Source organism: Pristiophorus japonicus, chromosome 18, assembly GCF_044704955.1.
Source record: "Pristiophorus japonicus isolate sPriJap1 chromosome 18, sPriJap1.hap1, whole genome shotgun sequence".
Classification (NCBI taxonomy): domain Eukaryota; kingdom Metazoa; phylum Chordata; class Chondrichthyes; family Pristiophoridae; genus Pristiophorus; species Pristiophorus japonicus.
This window is the reverse complement of record NC_091994.1, coordinates 38,655,496-38,672,695: the sequence shown is the minus strand read 5'-3', so window position 1 is coordinate 38,672,695 and position 17,200 is coordinate 38,655,496. Positions and strand designations below refer to the sequence as shown.

General features: G+C 49.6%; 1 protein-coding gene across 1 annotated transcript in view; it reads left to right on the top strand.

Annotated features, from left to right (window-relative positions):
* Nucleotides 1-309: 309 nt before the first annotated feature.
* The window catches only part of matk (megakaryocyte-associated tyrosine kinase), a 171,863-nt gene continuing 154,972 nt past the window's right edge, over nt 310-17,200 (top strand). Inside the window, exon 1 of the mRNA XM_070860872.1 lies at nt 310-356. The gene's annotated coding sequence lies outside the window, so the exon portion shown is untranslated. The remainder of the gene's footprint in view (nt 357-17,200) is intronic.

Genomic DNA, 17,200 nt, shown 5'->3' with positions numbered 1-17,200 from the left:
CGAGCCAGTATTGCTGCGAGAAATGTCAACAACATTCTCCAATGCTGGGGCTCAGATCAGAAGAGGAAATGATCCAGCTGATCAACAACCAACAGGAAGAGTCCTTCTTGGGCAAGTGTGAGGTGCAAATACTAATTAGCTGTGTGCCTCAGTGAAATCGTTGCCGAGACTTCGCTGCGTCCTCGCTGCTTTTTATGTCAACGTGAGCTGGAACGGTAGAGAATCTGCACAGTTTCTGTTTTGCTGGCAATTGCTCAAGATGACCACAATACCAGCGATTAGCTGTCTGTAGGCTCACTCCGAGTGCTAGGAGAAGACAGCCTGGAACCACTGATTCCCATACAAAGCCCTGTGCGGTAAGTAACGTCACTCATTTCTGTAATCTGTCTCATATCATTTGCTTCGCTGATTAATAAGATTGTCTGTATATTAGCAATGACCACAGACCCTTTGCCAGCTTGTCCTGTGCTGAAGCTGCTCTGATAAGGATTTTGCCTCTGCTCTTATTGTGTGCTCTCGATTGGCATATGGGGGAGGGGGCCACGGCTCTCTGAAATAAATGTTCCCGAGAAACACAGGGGCAAGTTCTATTGTGCGCCACGGCTGCAAACATGTTCAACTGAAGACGAGGTAAACGAAGTAGTTGTTATTAAGCAATCCCAAACTCGTGCTTATAAAGTCTGCAGATTAGGGGAGGGGAGGGAAGTCTCAAGGAGGTTAGAAAAAAAGACTTGCATTTATATAGCGCCTTTCATGACTACCTGACGTCACAGAGAGGTTTACAGCCAATGAAGTACTTTTTGAAGTGTAGTCACTGTTGTAATGTGGGAAACGCAATTTGCGCACAGCAAGCTTCCACAACCAGCAATGTGATAATGACCAGATCATCTGTTTTTTTTAAATGTTGATTGAGGGATAAATATTGACCAGGACACCGGGGACAACTCCCGTGCTCTTCTTCAAAATAGTGCCATGGGATCTTGTACGCCACCTGAGAGGGCAGACAGGGCCTCAATTTAACATCTCATCCGAAAGACAGCACCTCCAGCAATGCAGCACTCCCTCAGCACTGCCCTAGAGTGTCAGCCTAGATTTATGTGCTCAAGTTCGTGGCGTGGAGACTTGAACCTACAACCTTCTGACCAAGAGTCAAGAATGCTACTCACTGAGCCACAGCTGACACAGTTAGGAGTTCAACACTTTTGAGGTCCTGGGAAAGATAAGGAGACGGTGCAATTTGTTACTCTCTTAAATCAGTCCACTCCAAATTATCTAACTGGTTACTGTGTTCCCCTTGCTGTTGGCCAGTGTCTGAAATGCTGGTGCCCTTCTTTCAATGGTCATTTCCCATAACTTAAATGGAGTGGCTTTTTAAAAACTAGTATATTTAAATTAAAGCTGAAATGAACTTGTCTTTGTTGCAGAGGAAGTTGATAAATTTAGCTCAAAAAATACCTGCACTAAAGGTGTTGCTTTGTGCAGTTTTATCGACTTTCCAGCCAGATAATGGCAGCCTAGAAGTTTCACAGAGTTTGAGAAACATTAATACAGAATTTACAATCGTGTCCTTTGTTACAATAATGTTTGTGGTCATTTGTGAAAATTAGTATCTAACTCGTATTACCGAGGCAGCCAACACATGGTTCATGAGCCACCTGTGGGGCTTTGGATATGGTTGTCAGTAGATTGGCTCTCTGCTTTGGTGGCAATCCCAAGTGCTGTACTTGGGGCGTGGGAAGTCCCATTTCCTGTAGAAACAACATTTTTAGGGAAGTGGGATTTGGCGGCGAGCAGGAGCCAGGAGCAGCGCTGGCGTTTCATAAGCAGGACTGAAGTAAGACAAGACTTTATAGATGGAACCAGCACTTACTGACCACCAGGCAGTGTTGAGGGAGCAGAAGTGAGCAAATTGACCAGAAGTTTTGAAAGTATCTTCTTCTTAGGCGGACCCTTATATCAAGGGTGACTTGTTTCCACCAAAAAGGGATGAGTTCACAGGTGTTGCAATGAAGGACCTGATATTCCAGGTCCCGAACTACATGTTGAAGGGTGGAAGATGCCTTTGCGTGGATTGTTTTAACGTGTGGTGGCCGTTGCACACCAGCAGTATGACAAGTATGACTTGTTGCTGATAATGGATTGTGGGGTTTCAGGCTCAATAACCCAAAACCTCAAACTTTCTGTATATTTATTTAGATTCTTTTTGGGGAGTGGGTGGGGTTGCCAACCTTCCAGGATTGTCCAGGAGAAAAATCACAGGGGCAATAAAATAAAATAGTGTGCTGCTGCTCCATTTTCTCTAAACACTTTTCTTTATTAGTTATTAAAATATTGGAGATGGGGGGGGGGAATGAGCCGATTGGAGATGGGAGGTCATGTAATGAAACCTCCAGGAATACATCCAACCAGAGATGGCAACCCTAGGAGTGAGGGAGTGAAATTAAACTCATCAATATGGTGTAAAAGTGAATTTTCCTTGTAACAGAGGCAAGGGGAAATGGGCAGAAATCACACAGGGGCTGCCATGCGATTGTCTTGACTGCTGCTGAGGTGAAGTCTTTCTTTATAGAGTCCAAGGACCAAGGTGGGCCACACAAGTGTTTTAAAAGTGATGAAGTGCAGGTGATCAGTTCTTGTGCTTCCGACGACACTCCTGAGCACAAATGAACAAATCTCTGTAAAACTGGTGGTTCTGTAGAGGTGACCCTTACCATCTCTCTCAAGCTGTAATGGAAAAGGACTTGACTCTTTGTCAGACCCAAATGTATTTTCCGGCTATTCAGCTTCGAAAGGATGCCCTTCTCCCGAATATTGAAAGTTTGTCTTCTGACAACGTCACTTCAGACACTGGCATTTTCTTTCTGATACAAAATACATATTTTGCAGATCAGCCTGTTATTATCAAGCAAAGTTTTTATCCTATCATAAAAATAGTGCCATTGCAAGTTTCTCCCCATCTCTCCTGAAAATACTGAGTCTTGCTGGCATACAGATCTTCAAACACCGTGCCAGTACCTTTCCACTCTTCACCTGTGATCCTAGACAGTGAGACTCATCAGGGTATTCAATTATTGGGGCTTCACAACCCTGTCTGGTATTGTCCTCAGCAAGTGCCTATACTATAGGAGTCACTGGACCGACTGCTGCCCCCGTTCAGATCACTAGCTCAGTGCAAAACAAGGTCAAACCTGGGATCTTCTGACCTGTTTGGATCAGCATCACATGGGGCACTGCATTTAGCCAAAGATCTATTGGGGGACGCCATGTGTTTGATTAAAAGTCCAAGGTCAATCTTGGTCGACCACATTCATGCAGAAATAAGTTCCCCTGGTGGCCCCGTTGCTTAAAGGCCAGAAAGGTTTGAACGCTGGTGTAGAGTATGGAGAAAGAGTCAGACTGAATACTGTGAGCTCAAAGTAAAGTGTGACCGTAGTCTTTTATTGAAGGTCTCCAGAGTGCCTCTCCAACCTGTGAAACCTTCTTAAATACCTGTGTTCCCAAGGGATTATGAGATCCCTTGGGACTCTGTGGAATGGGCCCTCTGGTGGCTGTACAGAGTAAATACAAGTCCACATATATAACAACATTCCCTTCCCCCCCCGCCACCTGCCAAAGTTAATAGGGTAACTATTTACAATGTGAGTCGATCTGGGGCCCTTCTTGTCCTGGTTGATCGTCTCGGTGTGAAAGCTGGTGTTGTTGAATCATTTGTTGGGCCCTCGCTGGGCTGCTGTGCAGCTGGCCTTGCTGGGCTGCCTGGTGTGTTGGGCCCTGCAGGGCTGCTGTGGATGAGGGGTTCTGCTTCGTGGTCCACCGTAGTGCCGGTTGCCACTGGTGTGTATGTTGGGGGATCAAAAAAGGTAGGGTCCAAGGTGGGTTGCTCAGGGTAGTCCGTGAATCTGAGTTTGATTTGGTCCAAGTGTTTCCGGTGAATGAGTCCATTTGAAAGTTTGACCCGAATCACTCTGCTGCCCTCTTTGGCCACGACAGTGCCGGGAAGCCACTTGGGACCTTGTCCATAATTTAATACAAATACAGGATCATTCACTTCAATCTCGCGTGACACATTTGCGCTATCATGGTATGCACTTTGTTGAAGCCGCCTGCTCTCTACCTGTTCATGTAGATCAGGGTGAACTAACAAAAGCCTTGTCTTAAGTGCTCTTTTCATGAGCAGTTCATCAGGTGGGATCCCAGTGAGTGAGTGGGGTCTCGTGCGGTAGCTAAACAGGACTCGGGATAGGCGAGTCTGCAGTGAGCCTGCAGTTACCCTCTTCAAGCCTTGCTTGATGATTTGCACTGCTCTCTCTGCCTGACCATTGGACGCTGGTTTAAACGGGGCAGATGTTACATGTTTGATCCCGTTACGGGTCATGAATTCTTTGAACTCAGCACTGGTAAAACATGGCCCGTTGTCGCTCACCAGGACATCAGGTAAGCCGTGTGTGGCAAACATGGCCCGCAGGCTTTCAGTGGTGGCAGCGGATGTGCTAGCCGACATTATCTCACATTCAATCCACTTGGAGTACGCTTCTACAGCCACAAGGAACATTTTACCCAAGAACAGGCCTGCATAGTCGACGTGTACTCTCGACCACGGTTTGGAAGGCCAAGACCATAAACTAAGCGGCGCCTCCCTGGGTACATTGCTTAACTGCGAGCATGTATTACATCTGTGAACGCAGGACTCTAAGTCCGCATCGATACCGGGCCACCACATGTGGGATCTGGCTATCGCTTTCATCATTATGATGCCTGGGTGGGTACTATGGAGGTCATTGATGAAGGTGTCTTTGCCCTTCTTGGGGACCACTACTCGATTGCCCCACAGAAGGCAGTCTGCCTGTATAGACATTTCACCTTTGCGCCGCTGGAACGGCTTTATCTCTTCCTGCATTTCCACTGGACACTGGACCAATTCCCGTGAAGCACACAGCTTTTGACTAGAAATAATAAAGGGTCCTGGCCTGTCTAAGTTTTGATCTGTCGGGCAGTGACGGGTGATTGCTCACTCTCAAATGCTTCCATAACCATGGCTAGATCTGCGGGCTGCGCCATTTCCACCCCCGTGGTGGGCAATGGCAGCCTACTGAGAGCATCGGTGCAGTTTTCTGTGCCTGGCCTGTGGCGGATGGCGCAGTTGTATGCGGACAACGTGAGCGCCCATCTCTGGATGCGGGCCAATGCGTTGGTATTCATCCCTTTACTTTCGGAAAACAGGAATATAAGTAGCTTATGGTCAGTTTCCAATTCGAATTTTAGCCCAAACAGGTATTGATGCATTTTCTTTACCCCATAGAAACATGCTAATGCTTCTTTTTCAATCATGCTGTAGGCTCTCTCGTCCTTAGACAGACTCCTGGATGCATAAGCAACCGGTTGCAGTTTCCCAAAATCATTAGCTTGTTGCAATACACACCCGACGCCTTATGACGATGCATCACGTGCTAGTACCAAATGCTTACATGGATCATACAACACAAGCAATTTGTTTGAGCATAACAATTTTCTCACTTTTACAAAGGCATTTTCTTGGCTTTTGCCCCAAACCCATTCGTCCCCTTTTCGTAGTAAGACATGTAGTGGTTCTAGCAGTGTACTTGAGACCCGGTAAGAAGTTACCAAAGTAGTTCAAGTGTCCCAGAAACGACCACAGCTCCGCCATGTTCTATGGCCTCAGTGCATTCTCGATTGCCTCCGTCTTCACGTTGGTGGGCCTGATGTCGTCCGCTGCAATCCTCCTTCCCAGGAACTCCACTTCAGGCGTCAGGAAAATGCGCTTCGAGCGTTTTAACCTGAGCCCCACATGGTTGAGTCGACTAAGAATCTTCTCCAGGTTCTACAGGTGCTCGACTGTGTTCCAACCTGTGACCAAGATGTCGTCCTGGAAGACCACGGTGTGCAGGACCGACTTCAGTAAACTTTCCATGTTTCTCTGGAATATCGCTGCCGCTGATCGGATTCCAAATGGACATCTCTTATAAACAAAAAGACCTTTGTGCGTGTTGATGCAGGTGAGGGCCTTTGATGATTCCTCCAGTTCCTGCGTCATGTGGGCTGAAGTCAGACCTAGCTTCGTGAACGTCTTTCCTCCCGCCAGCGTTGCAAAGAGGTCATCACCTTTTGATTGCGGGTATTGGTCCTGCAGGGAGAAACAATTGATAGTTACTTTGTAATCGCCACAGATTCTGACAGTGCCGTCTCCCTTGAGGACTGGGACAATAGGACTGGCCCACTCGCTGTACTCGATCGGTGAGATAATGCCCTCTCTTTGTAGCTGGTCTAGCTCGATCTCTACCCTTTCTCTCATCATGTATGGTACTGCACTCACCTTGTGATGGATGGGTCGTGCCCCGGAATTAGGTGGATCTGCACTTTTGCTCCTTGGAATTTCCCGATGCCTGGTTCGAACAGCGAAGGAAATTTGTTTAAGATCTGGGCACACGAAGTGTCGTCAGCGGGCGATAGCGCTCGGATGTCGTCCCAGTTCCAGCGTATCTTTCCCAGCCAGCTCCTGCCGAGCAGCTTGGGACCATCGCCCGGTACCACCCAGAGTGGTAGCTTGTGCACCGCTCCATCGTAGGAGACCTTTACGGTAGCACTGCCGATTACAGGAATCAGTTCTTTTGTGTAAGTTCTTAGTTTCATGCGAATTGGAGTTAAGACTGGCCTTGTTGCACCACATCCTTTCAAAAGTCTTTTTGCCCATGATGGACTGGCTTGCGCCCGTGTCCAGCTCCATTGACACCGGGAGTCCATTTAGTTCAACATTCAGCATTATCGGGGGACAATTCATGGTGAATGTGTGCACCCCATGTACCTCTGCCTCCTCTATCTGAGGCTCTGTTTCGTCGTGATCCTCCTCTGCAACCTGGTGGTTTGAAGGTTTAACAGGCTTAGCAGCTCGCCTGCACACTCGTTGGAAGTGTCCGATTGTTCCACAGCCCTTGCAAACGTATCCTTTGAATCGGCATGAATGGAAATGATAATCACCCCCGCAGCGCCAACAAGGTGTTAATGGCCTTGCATTCATCATCCTTGATGGTGGACTCTGAGACATCTGCGGATGTGTAGCTGCAGGTATGTGTGACCTGCCCTGTACGTTACGATTCGAAAACAACATCACTTTGTTCACAGTACTTGTAGCAGCGCTTGTGTGCTGAGAGATTTGCTTAGTATTGTCATTGGTGGCAATGAACGCCTGGGCTATCGCTATGGCCTTAATCAAGATTGGGGTCTCTACAGTCAAAAGTTTGCGAAGTATGGTTTCGTGGTCAATGCCAAGTACAAAAAAGTCTCTGAGTATGTGCTCCAAATGTCCTTCAAATTCGCAATGCCCTGCACGGTGTCTTAGCTCGGCGACATAACTCACCACTTCCTGGCCTTCAGATCTTTTGTAGGTGTAGAACCGGTACCTCGCCATCAGAATGCTTTCCTTTGGGTTCAAATGCTTTCAGCCCAGTGTGCACAAATCGGCGTACGATTTCTCTGTGGGTTTCGCTGGAGTGATCAGATTCTTCATGAGGCCATACTTTGGTGCTCCACAGATGGTGAGGAGGATCGCCCTTCGTTTGACAGCGCTCTCTTCCCCATCTAGCTCGTTGGCCAAGAAGTATTGGTCGAGTCGCTCCACAAAAGTTTCCCAATCATCTCCCTTCGAAAATTTCTCCAGGATGCCCACTGTTCTCTGCATCTCTGGGTTCGCTATCTGTATCTCATCGCCAGTTGTTGTGTGTGGAGAAAGAGTCAGACTGAACACTGTGAGCTCAAAGTAAAGTGTGACCGTAGCTTTTTTATTGCAGGTCTCCAGAGTGCCTCTCCAACCTGTGAAGCCTTCTTAAATACCTGTGCTCCCAAGGGATTATGGGACCCCTTGGGGCTCCAGGGAATGAGCCCTCTGGTGGCTGTACAGAGTAAATACAAGCCCACATATATAACAGCTGGTATGTGTTGGGTTAGCCAATCGCAGCAAGTAGTGAAAAGTATGTGGTCACTGAGCCAGGAGATGATTAAGCTCATCTGTGATGCCTCAACTTGCCTCCCTATTGACAGCTAAGTCACAAGTTTATGTGGGTCCCACTCCTGTTGTAAGATTGTCAGGAGTGCAGCACAGATAAACTACCTGGCTTATGCAGTTTGGGGTAGAATCTCGGCCCCCCTCCCCCAATATAGCCCAAGACAACAAGGAGGCCTAAGCTCTTGGGAAGGAATTCCTATGCCGCAAATCTCCCTGGCTCTAGCCTCCTTACTGCTGAGTACACTGAGATCATTCCTGGATCCTGGCCTCGAACTTCCCCTAAAACATTTGCCTTCAGGCTGGTGGGGCTTAAAAAAACATACTCCCTGTGCCAATGGTGCCAGCAGTTCTAATAAAGGGCAGGCCAGCGGTGCATCTCCTCCCGTCAGGCAACCCAAGACCCATCCATAATGGCATGGGCACCCACCAATTAAGATACTAGTGAGGTGGTCTCCCCCTGACCCAGGATACACTGGCGAGGTCAGGGGGCACTTACGTCAATGGGACGGTTCTACGCTTTCTGGTCCAGACTCACCTATGAAGAACTTTGCTGAGGTACTCGGTGGGAGGCGACACAACTGAGGGATATGTCCCAGTGCCAGATAATGGCTAGAAATTTGTCTCAGACATTAGTGCAAAATGGGCGCTATTGGATCAGATTGACTGCAGTTTTGGGCGAGGAGAGTAACAGCCGGCCAATACAATACCGCATGTTTTGCACTACAGCCCAAGTTCAATTGCTACCCCAATATTTTCAGTAGAGGAGCAAAGTTGCAGTAAGCGATCGGAAAGAAGGTCACATTTGGACCACCACAGATTATAGCTCAGAGTGTGCACAAGGTAAGAACAAGCTTGGTGTGGGACTATGAAAGGGGAAGTATTATATTCATATCAAACATCGGTTTTGTTCACATTTGGAACAAGTACAGCGTGACTGAGCTCAGTCAAAGAGATGTGGTTACAACTGCTGACGTAAGACCCCTGGTTATTAAAGCTTATTTGGCACAAGGACTTTCAGGAGGAAACCGATGAACGTACCACAGGTTGCTGCTTAAAATGGGGCAGCCTGGCATCCAGCTTTGTGACAATTATTCGCTGTCTGCGGCTTTAATGCTCAGCAATTTATTGGTACCGATTTATTTGCAACAAGCTTGCACGTGCTGAGGGGGATTGGGTGAGGCAGTGGGTTAATACAAAGACTTTTCACTTTGGGCTTGAGCTCAAATCCAGCTCCAACAGAGAGGATGATAGTTGATAGATTTGAGGGGCAAGTGGCCTGCTCTTATTCCTATCGTCTCTATCTTCTGACTGTAAGAGTGCCATGTGAACTGAGTTTGGGCAGTGGTAACAATATTCTTAGTGAGTGTAGTTCCGGAGCACAAAACTGACCCTAAACAGCAATCTCAAGATGGGTAGTATTTAACCTGTACTGTACGTGACCTGGAAGTGTTTGATGGGGACCGTAGAGAGAACTTTACTCTGTCATCCAGTATAGACTGAGGACTAGCGATCCCAGTACAGACTGAGGACTAAGGTTCCCAGTACAGACTGATGACTAGTGATCCCAGTACAGACTGATGACGAGGAATCCCAGTACAGTCTGATGAATAGGGATCCCAGTACAGACTGAGGACTAGGGATCCCAGCACAGACTGAAGACTAGGGTTCCCAGTACAGACTGAGGACTAGGTTTCCCAGTACAGACTGAGGACTAGCGATCCCAACACAGACTGAGGACGAGGGTTTCCAGGACAGACTGAGGACTAGCGATCCCAGTACAGACTGAGGACTAGGTTTCCCAGTACAGACTGAGGACTAGGTTTCCCAGTACAGACTGAGGACTAGGGATCCCAGTACAGACTGAGGACTAGGTTTCCCAGTACAGACTGAGGACTAGGGATCCCAGTACAGACTGAGGACTAGGGATCCCAGTACAGATTGAGGACTAGCGATCCCAGTACAGACTGAGGACTAGGGATCCCAGTACAGACTGAGGACTAGCGATCCCAGTACAGACTGAGGACTAGGTTTCCCAGTACAGACTGAGGACGAGGGATACCAGTACAAACTGAGGAATAGGAATCCCAGTACAGACTGAGGACTTGGGTTCCCAGTACAGACTGATGAATAGGGATCCCAGTACAGACTGAGGACGAGGGTTCTCAGTACAGACTGAGGACTAGGGTTCCCAGTAAAGACTGAGGACTAGGAATCCCAGTAGAGACTGAGGACTAGGGTTCTCAGTACAGGCTGAGGACTAGCGATCCCAGTACAGACTGATGACTAAGGATCCCAGTACAGAATGAGGACTAGGGATCCCAGTACAGACTGATGACTAGGGATCCCAGTACAGACTGAGGACTAGGAATCCCAATACAGACTGAGGACTAGCGATCCCAGTACAGACTGAGGACTAGGAATCCCAGTACAGACTGAGGACTAGGGTTCCCAGTACAGACTGATGAATAGGGATCCCAGTACAGACTGAGGACTAGGGATCCCAGTACAAACTGAGGACTAGGAATCCCAGTACAGACTGAGGACTAGGGTTCCCAGTACAGACTGATGAATAGGGATCCCAGTACAGACTGAGGACTAGGGTTCTCAGTACAGGCTGAGGACTAGGGTTCCCAGTAAAGACTGAGGACTAGGAATCCCAGTACAGACTGAGGACTAGGGTTCTCAGTACAGACTGAGGACTAGGGTTCTCAGTACAGGCTGAGGACTAGGGTTCCCAGTACAGACTGAGGACTAGGAATCCCAGTACAGACTGAGGACTAGCGAACCCAATACAGACTGATGAATAGGGATCCCAGTACAGACTGAGGACTAGGGATCCCAGTACAGACTGAGGACTAGGGTTCTCAGTACAGACTGAGGACTAGCGATCCCAGTACAGACTGAGGACTAGGAATCCCAGTACAGACTGAGGACTAGGGTTCCCAGTACAGACTGATGAATAGGGATCCCAGTACAGACTGAGGACTAGGGATCCCAGTAAAGACTGAGGACTAGGGATCCCAGTACGGACTGCTGACTAGGGATCCCAGTACAGACTGAGGACTAGGGATCCCGGTACAGAGTGAGGACTAGCGATCCCAGTACAAACTGAGGACTAGGAATCCCAGTACAGACTGAGGACTAGGGTTCCCAGTACAGACTGATGAATAGGGATCCCAGTACAGACTGAGGACTAGGGTTCCCAGTACAGACTGAGGACTAGCGATCCCAGGACAGACTGAGGACTAGGTTTCCCAGTACAGACTGAGGACTAGGTTTCCCAGTACAGACTGAGGACTAGGGATCCCAGTACAGACTGAGGACTAGCGATCCCAGTACAGACTGAGGACTAGGTTTCCCAGTACAGACTGAGGACTAGGTTTCCCAGTACAGACTGAGGACTAGCGATCCCAGGACAGACTGAGGACTAGGTTTCCCAGTACAGACTGAGGACTAGGGTTTCCAGGACAGACTGAGGACTAGGTTTCCCAGTACAGACTGAGGACTAGGTTTCCCAGTACAGACTGAGGACTAGGGATCCCAGTACAGACTGAGGACTAGCGATCCCAGTACAGACTGAGGACTAGGGATCCCAGTACAGACTGAGGACTAGCGATCCCAGTACAGACTGAGAACTAGGTTTCCCAGTACAGACTGAGTACTAGGGATCCCAGTACAGACTGAGGACTAGTGATCCCAGTACAGACTGAGGACTAGGGATCCCAGTACAGACTGAGGACTTGGGATCCCAGTACAGACTGAGGACTAGGGATCCCAGTACAGACTGAGGACTAGGGATCCCAGTACAGACTGCGGACTAGGGATCCCAGTACAGACTGAGGACTAGGGATCCCAGTGCAGACTGAGGACGAGGGATCCCAGTACAGACTGAGGACTAGGGATCCAGTACAGACTGAGGACTAGGGATCCCAGTACAGACTGAGGACTAGGGATCCCAGTACAGACTGAGGACTAGGGTTCCCAGTACAGACTGAGGACTAGTGATCCCAGTACAGACTGAGGAATGGGATCCCAGTACAGACTGAGGACTAGGGTTCCCAGTACAGACTGAGGATTAGCGATCCCAGTACAGACTGATGACTAGGGATCGCAGTACAGACTGAGGATTAGCGATCCCAGTACAGACTGAGGACTAGAGATCCCAGTACAGACTGAGGATGAGGGTTCCCAGTGCAGATTGAGGACTAGCGATCCCAGTACAGACTGAGGACTAGTGATCCCAGTACAGACTGAGGACTAGCGATCCCAGTACAGACTGAGGACTAGTGATCCCAGTCCAGACTGAGGACTAGCGATCCCAGTACAGACTGACTAGGGATCCCAGTACAGACTGAGGACTAGCGATCCCAGTACAGACTGAGGACTAGGGTCCCAGTACAGACTGAGGACTAGCGATCCCAATACAGACTGAGGACTAGGGTTCCCAGTACAGACTGAGGACTAGGGTTCCCAGTAGAGACTGAGAACGAGGGTTCCCAGTACAGACTGAGGACTTGGGTTCCCAGTACAGACTGAGGACTAAGGTTCCCAGGACAGACTGAGGATTAGCGATCCCAGTACAGACTGAGGATTAGCGATCCCAGTACAGATTAAGGATTAGCGATCCCAGTAGAAACTGAGGATTAGTGATCCCAGTACAGACTGAGGACTAGCGATCCCTGTACAGACTGAGGGCTAGGGTTCCCAGTACAGACTGAGGACTAGTGATCCCAGTACCGACTGAGGATTAGTGATCACAGTACAGACTGAGGACTAGCGATCCAGGTGCAGACTGAGGGCTAGAGTTCCCAGTACAGACTGAGGACTAGGGTTCCCAGTACAGACTGAGGACTAGGGATCGCAGTACAGACTGAGGATTAGGGATCCCAGTACAGACTGAGGACTAGAGATCCCAGTACAGACTGAGGACTAGTGATCCCAGTACAGACTGAGGACGAGCGATCCCAGTACAGACTGAGGACTAGGGTTGCCAGTACAGACTGAGGACTAGCGATCCCAGTACAGACTGAGGACTAGTGATCCCAGTACAGACTGAGGACTAGCGATCCCAATACAGACTGAGGACTAGGGTTCCCAGTACAGACTGAGGACTAGGATTCCCAGTACAGACTGAGGACTAGGGATCCCAGTACAGACTGAGGACGAGGGTTCCCAGTACAGACTGAAGACTAGGGTTCCCAGTACAGACTGAGGACTAGGGTTCCCAGTACAGACTGAGGACTAGGGTTCCCAGTACAGACTGAGGACTAGCGATCCCAGTACAGACTGAGGACTAGCGATCCCAGTACAGACTGAGGGCTAGGATTCCCAGTACAGACTGAGGACTAGTGATCCCAGTACAGACTGAGGACTAGGGTTCCCATTGCAGACTGAGGACTAGGGTTCCCAGTACAGACTGAGGACTAGGGTTCCCAGTACAGACTGAGGGCTAGGGTTCCCAGTACAGACTGAGGACTAGGGTTCCCAGTACAGACTGAGGACTAGTGATCCCAGTACAGGCTGAGGACTAGGGTTCCCAGTACAGACTGAGGATAGGGTTCCCATTACAGACTGAGGACTAGGGTTCCCAGTACAGACTGAGGACTAGCGATCCCAGTACAGACTGAGGACTAGGCTTCCCATTACAGACTGAGGCCTAGGGTTCCCAGTACAGACTGAGGACAAGTGATCCCAGTACAGACTGAGGACTAGGGATCCCAGTACAGACTGAGGACTAGGGATCCCAGTACAGACTGAGGGCTAGGGTTCCCAGTACAGACTGAGGACTAGGGTTCCCAGTGCAGACTGAGGAGTAGGGTTCCCAGTACAGACTGATGAATAGGGATCCCAGTACAGACTGAGGACTAGGGATCCCAGTACAGACTGAGGACTAGCGATCCCAGTACAGACTGAGGACTAGGTTTCCCAGTACAGACTGAGGTCTAGGTTTCCCAGTACAGACTGAGGACTAGGTTTCCCAGTACACACTGAGAACTAGGTTTCCCAGTACAGACTGAGGACTAGGGATCCCAGTACAGACTGAGGACTAGTGATCCCAGTACAGACTGAGGACTACGGATCCCAGTACAGACTGAAGAGTAGGGATCCCAGTACAGACTGATGACTAGGGATCCCAGTACAGATTGAGGACTAGGGATCCCAGTAAAGACTGAGGACTAGGGATCCCAGTACAGACTGAGGACTAGCGATCCCAGTACAGACTGATGACTAGGGATCCCAGTACAGAATGAGGACTAGGGATCCCAGTACAGACTGATGACTAGGGATCCCAGTGCAGACTGAGGACTAGGAATCCCAGTACAGACTGAGGACTTGGGATCCCAGTACAGACTGAGGACTAGGGATCCCAGTACAGACTGAGGACTAGGGATCCCAGTACAGACTGAGGACTAGGGATCCCAGTACAGACTGAGGACTAGGGATCCCAGTACAGACTGAGGACTAGGGATCCCAGTATAGACTGAGGACTAGGGATTCCAGTACAGACTGAGGACTAGGGATCCCAGTACAGACTGAGGACTAGGGTTCCCAGTACAGACTGAGGACTAGTGATCCCAGTACAGCCTGAGGAATGGGATCCCAGTACAGACTGAGGACTAGGGTTCCCAGTACAGACTGAGGATTAGCGATCCCAGTACGGACTGATGACTAGGGATCGCAGTACAGACTGAGGATTAGCGATCCCAGTACAGACTGAGGACTAGTGTTCCCAGTACAGACTGAGGGCTAGGGATCCCAGTACAGACTGAAGAGTAGGGATCCCAGTACAGACTGATGACTAGGGATCCCAGAACAGATTGAGGACTAGGGATCCCAGTAAAGACTGAGGACTAGGGATCCCAGTACAGACTGAGGACTAGCGATCCCAGTACAGACTGATGACTAGGGATCCCAGTACAGAATGAGGACTAGGGATCCCAGTACAGACTGATGACTAGGGATCCCAGTGCAGACAGAGGACTAGGAATCCCAGTACAGACTGAGGACTTGGGATCCCAGTACAGACTGAGGACTAGGGATCCCAGTACAGACTGAGGACTAGTGATCCCAGTACAGACTGAGGACTAGGGTTCCCATTGCAGACTGAGGACTAGGGTTCCCAGTACAGACTGAGGACTAGGGTTCCCAGTACAGACTGAGGGCTAGGGTTCCCAGTACAGACTGAGGACTAGGGTTCCCAGTACAGACTGAGGACTAGTGATCCCAGTACAGGCTGAGGACTAGGGTTCCCAGTACAGACTGAGGATAGGGTTCCCAGTACAGACTGAGGACTAGGGTTCCCAGTACAGACTGAGGACTAGCGATCCCAGTACAGACTGAGGACTAGGCTTCCCATTACAGACTGAGGCCTAGGGTTCCCAGTACAGACTGAGGACAAGTGATCCCAGTACAGACTGATGACTAGGGATCGCAGTACAGACTGAGGATTAGCGATCCCAGTACAGACTGAGGACTAGTGTTCCCAGTACAGACTGAGGGCTAGGGATCCCAGTACAGACTGAAGAGTAGGGATCCCAGTACAGACTGATGACTAGGGATCCCAGAACAGATTGAGGACTAGGGATCCCAGTAAAGACTGAGGACTAGGGATCCCAGTACAGACTGAGGACTAGCGATCCCAGTACAGACTGATGACTAGGGATCCCAGTACTGAATGAGGACTAGGGATCCCAGTACAGACTGATGACTAGGGATCCCAGTGCAGACAGAGGACTAGGAATCCCAGTACAGACTGAGGACTTGGGATCCCAGTACAGACTGAGGACTAGGGATCCCAGTACAGACTGAGGACTAGGGTTCCCAGTACAGACTGAGGATTAGCGATCCCAGTACAGATTAAGGATTAGCGATCCCAGTAGAGACTGAGGATTAGTGATCCCAGTACAGACTGAGGACTAGCGATCCCAGTACAGACTGAGGACTAGTGTTCCCAGTACAGACTGAGGGCTAGGGATCCCAGTACAGACTGAGGATTAGCGATCCCAGTACAGACTGAAGACTAGTGATCCCAGTACCGACGGAGGATTAGTGATCCCAGTACAGACTGAGGACTAGCGATCCCAGTGCAGACTGAGGGCTAGGGTTCCCAGTACAGACTGAGGGCTAGGGATCCCAGTACAGACTGAGGACTAGGGATCCCAGTACAGACTGAGGATTAGGGATCCCAGTACAGACTGAGGACTAGAGATACCAGTACAGACTGAGGACAAGTGATCCCAGTACAGACTGAGGACTAGCGATCCCAGTACAGACTGAGGACTAGGGGTGCCAGTACAGACTGAGGACTAGCGATCCCAGTACAGACTGAGGACTAGTGATCCCAGTACAGACTGAGGACTAGCGATCCCAGTACAGACTGAGGACTAGGGTTCCCAGTACAGACTGAGGACTAGGGTTCCCAGTACAGACTGAGGACTAGGGATCCCAGTACAGACTGAGGACTAGGGATCCCAGTACAGACTGAGGACTAGGGTTCCCAGTACAGACTGATGAGTAGGGATCCCAGTACAGACTGATGACTAGGGATCCCAGTACAGATTGAGGACGAGGGATCCCAGTACAGACTGAGGACTAGGGATCCCAGTACAGACTGAGGACTAGCGATCCCAGTACAGACTGATGACTAGGGATCCCAGTACAGAATGAGGACTAGGGATCCCAGTACAGACTGATGACTAGGGATCCCAGTACAGACTGAGGACTAGGAATCCCAGTACAGACTGAGGACTAGGGATCCCAGTACAGACTGAGGACTAGGGATCCCAGTACAGACTGAGTACTAGGGATCCCAGTACAGACTGAGGACTAGGGATCCCAGTACAGACTGAGGACTAGGGATCCCAGTACAGACTGAGGACTAGGGATCCCAGTACAGACTGAGGACTAGGGATTCCAGTACAGACTGAGGACTAGGGATCCCAGTACAGACTGAGGACTAGGGTTCCCAGTACAGACTGAGGACTAGTGATCCCAGTACAGCCTGAGGAATGGGATCCCAGTACAGACTGAGGACAAGGTTCCCAGTACAGACTGAGGATTAGCGATCCCAGTACAGACTGATGACTAGGGATCGCAGTACAGACTGAGGATTAGCGATCCCAGTACAGACTGAGGACTAGGGTTCCCAGTACAGACTGAGAACTAGGGTTCCCAGTACAGACT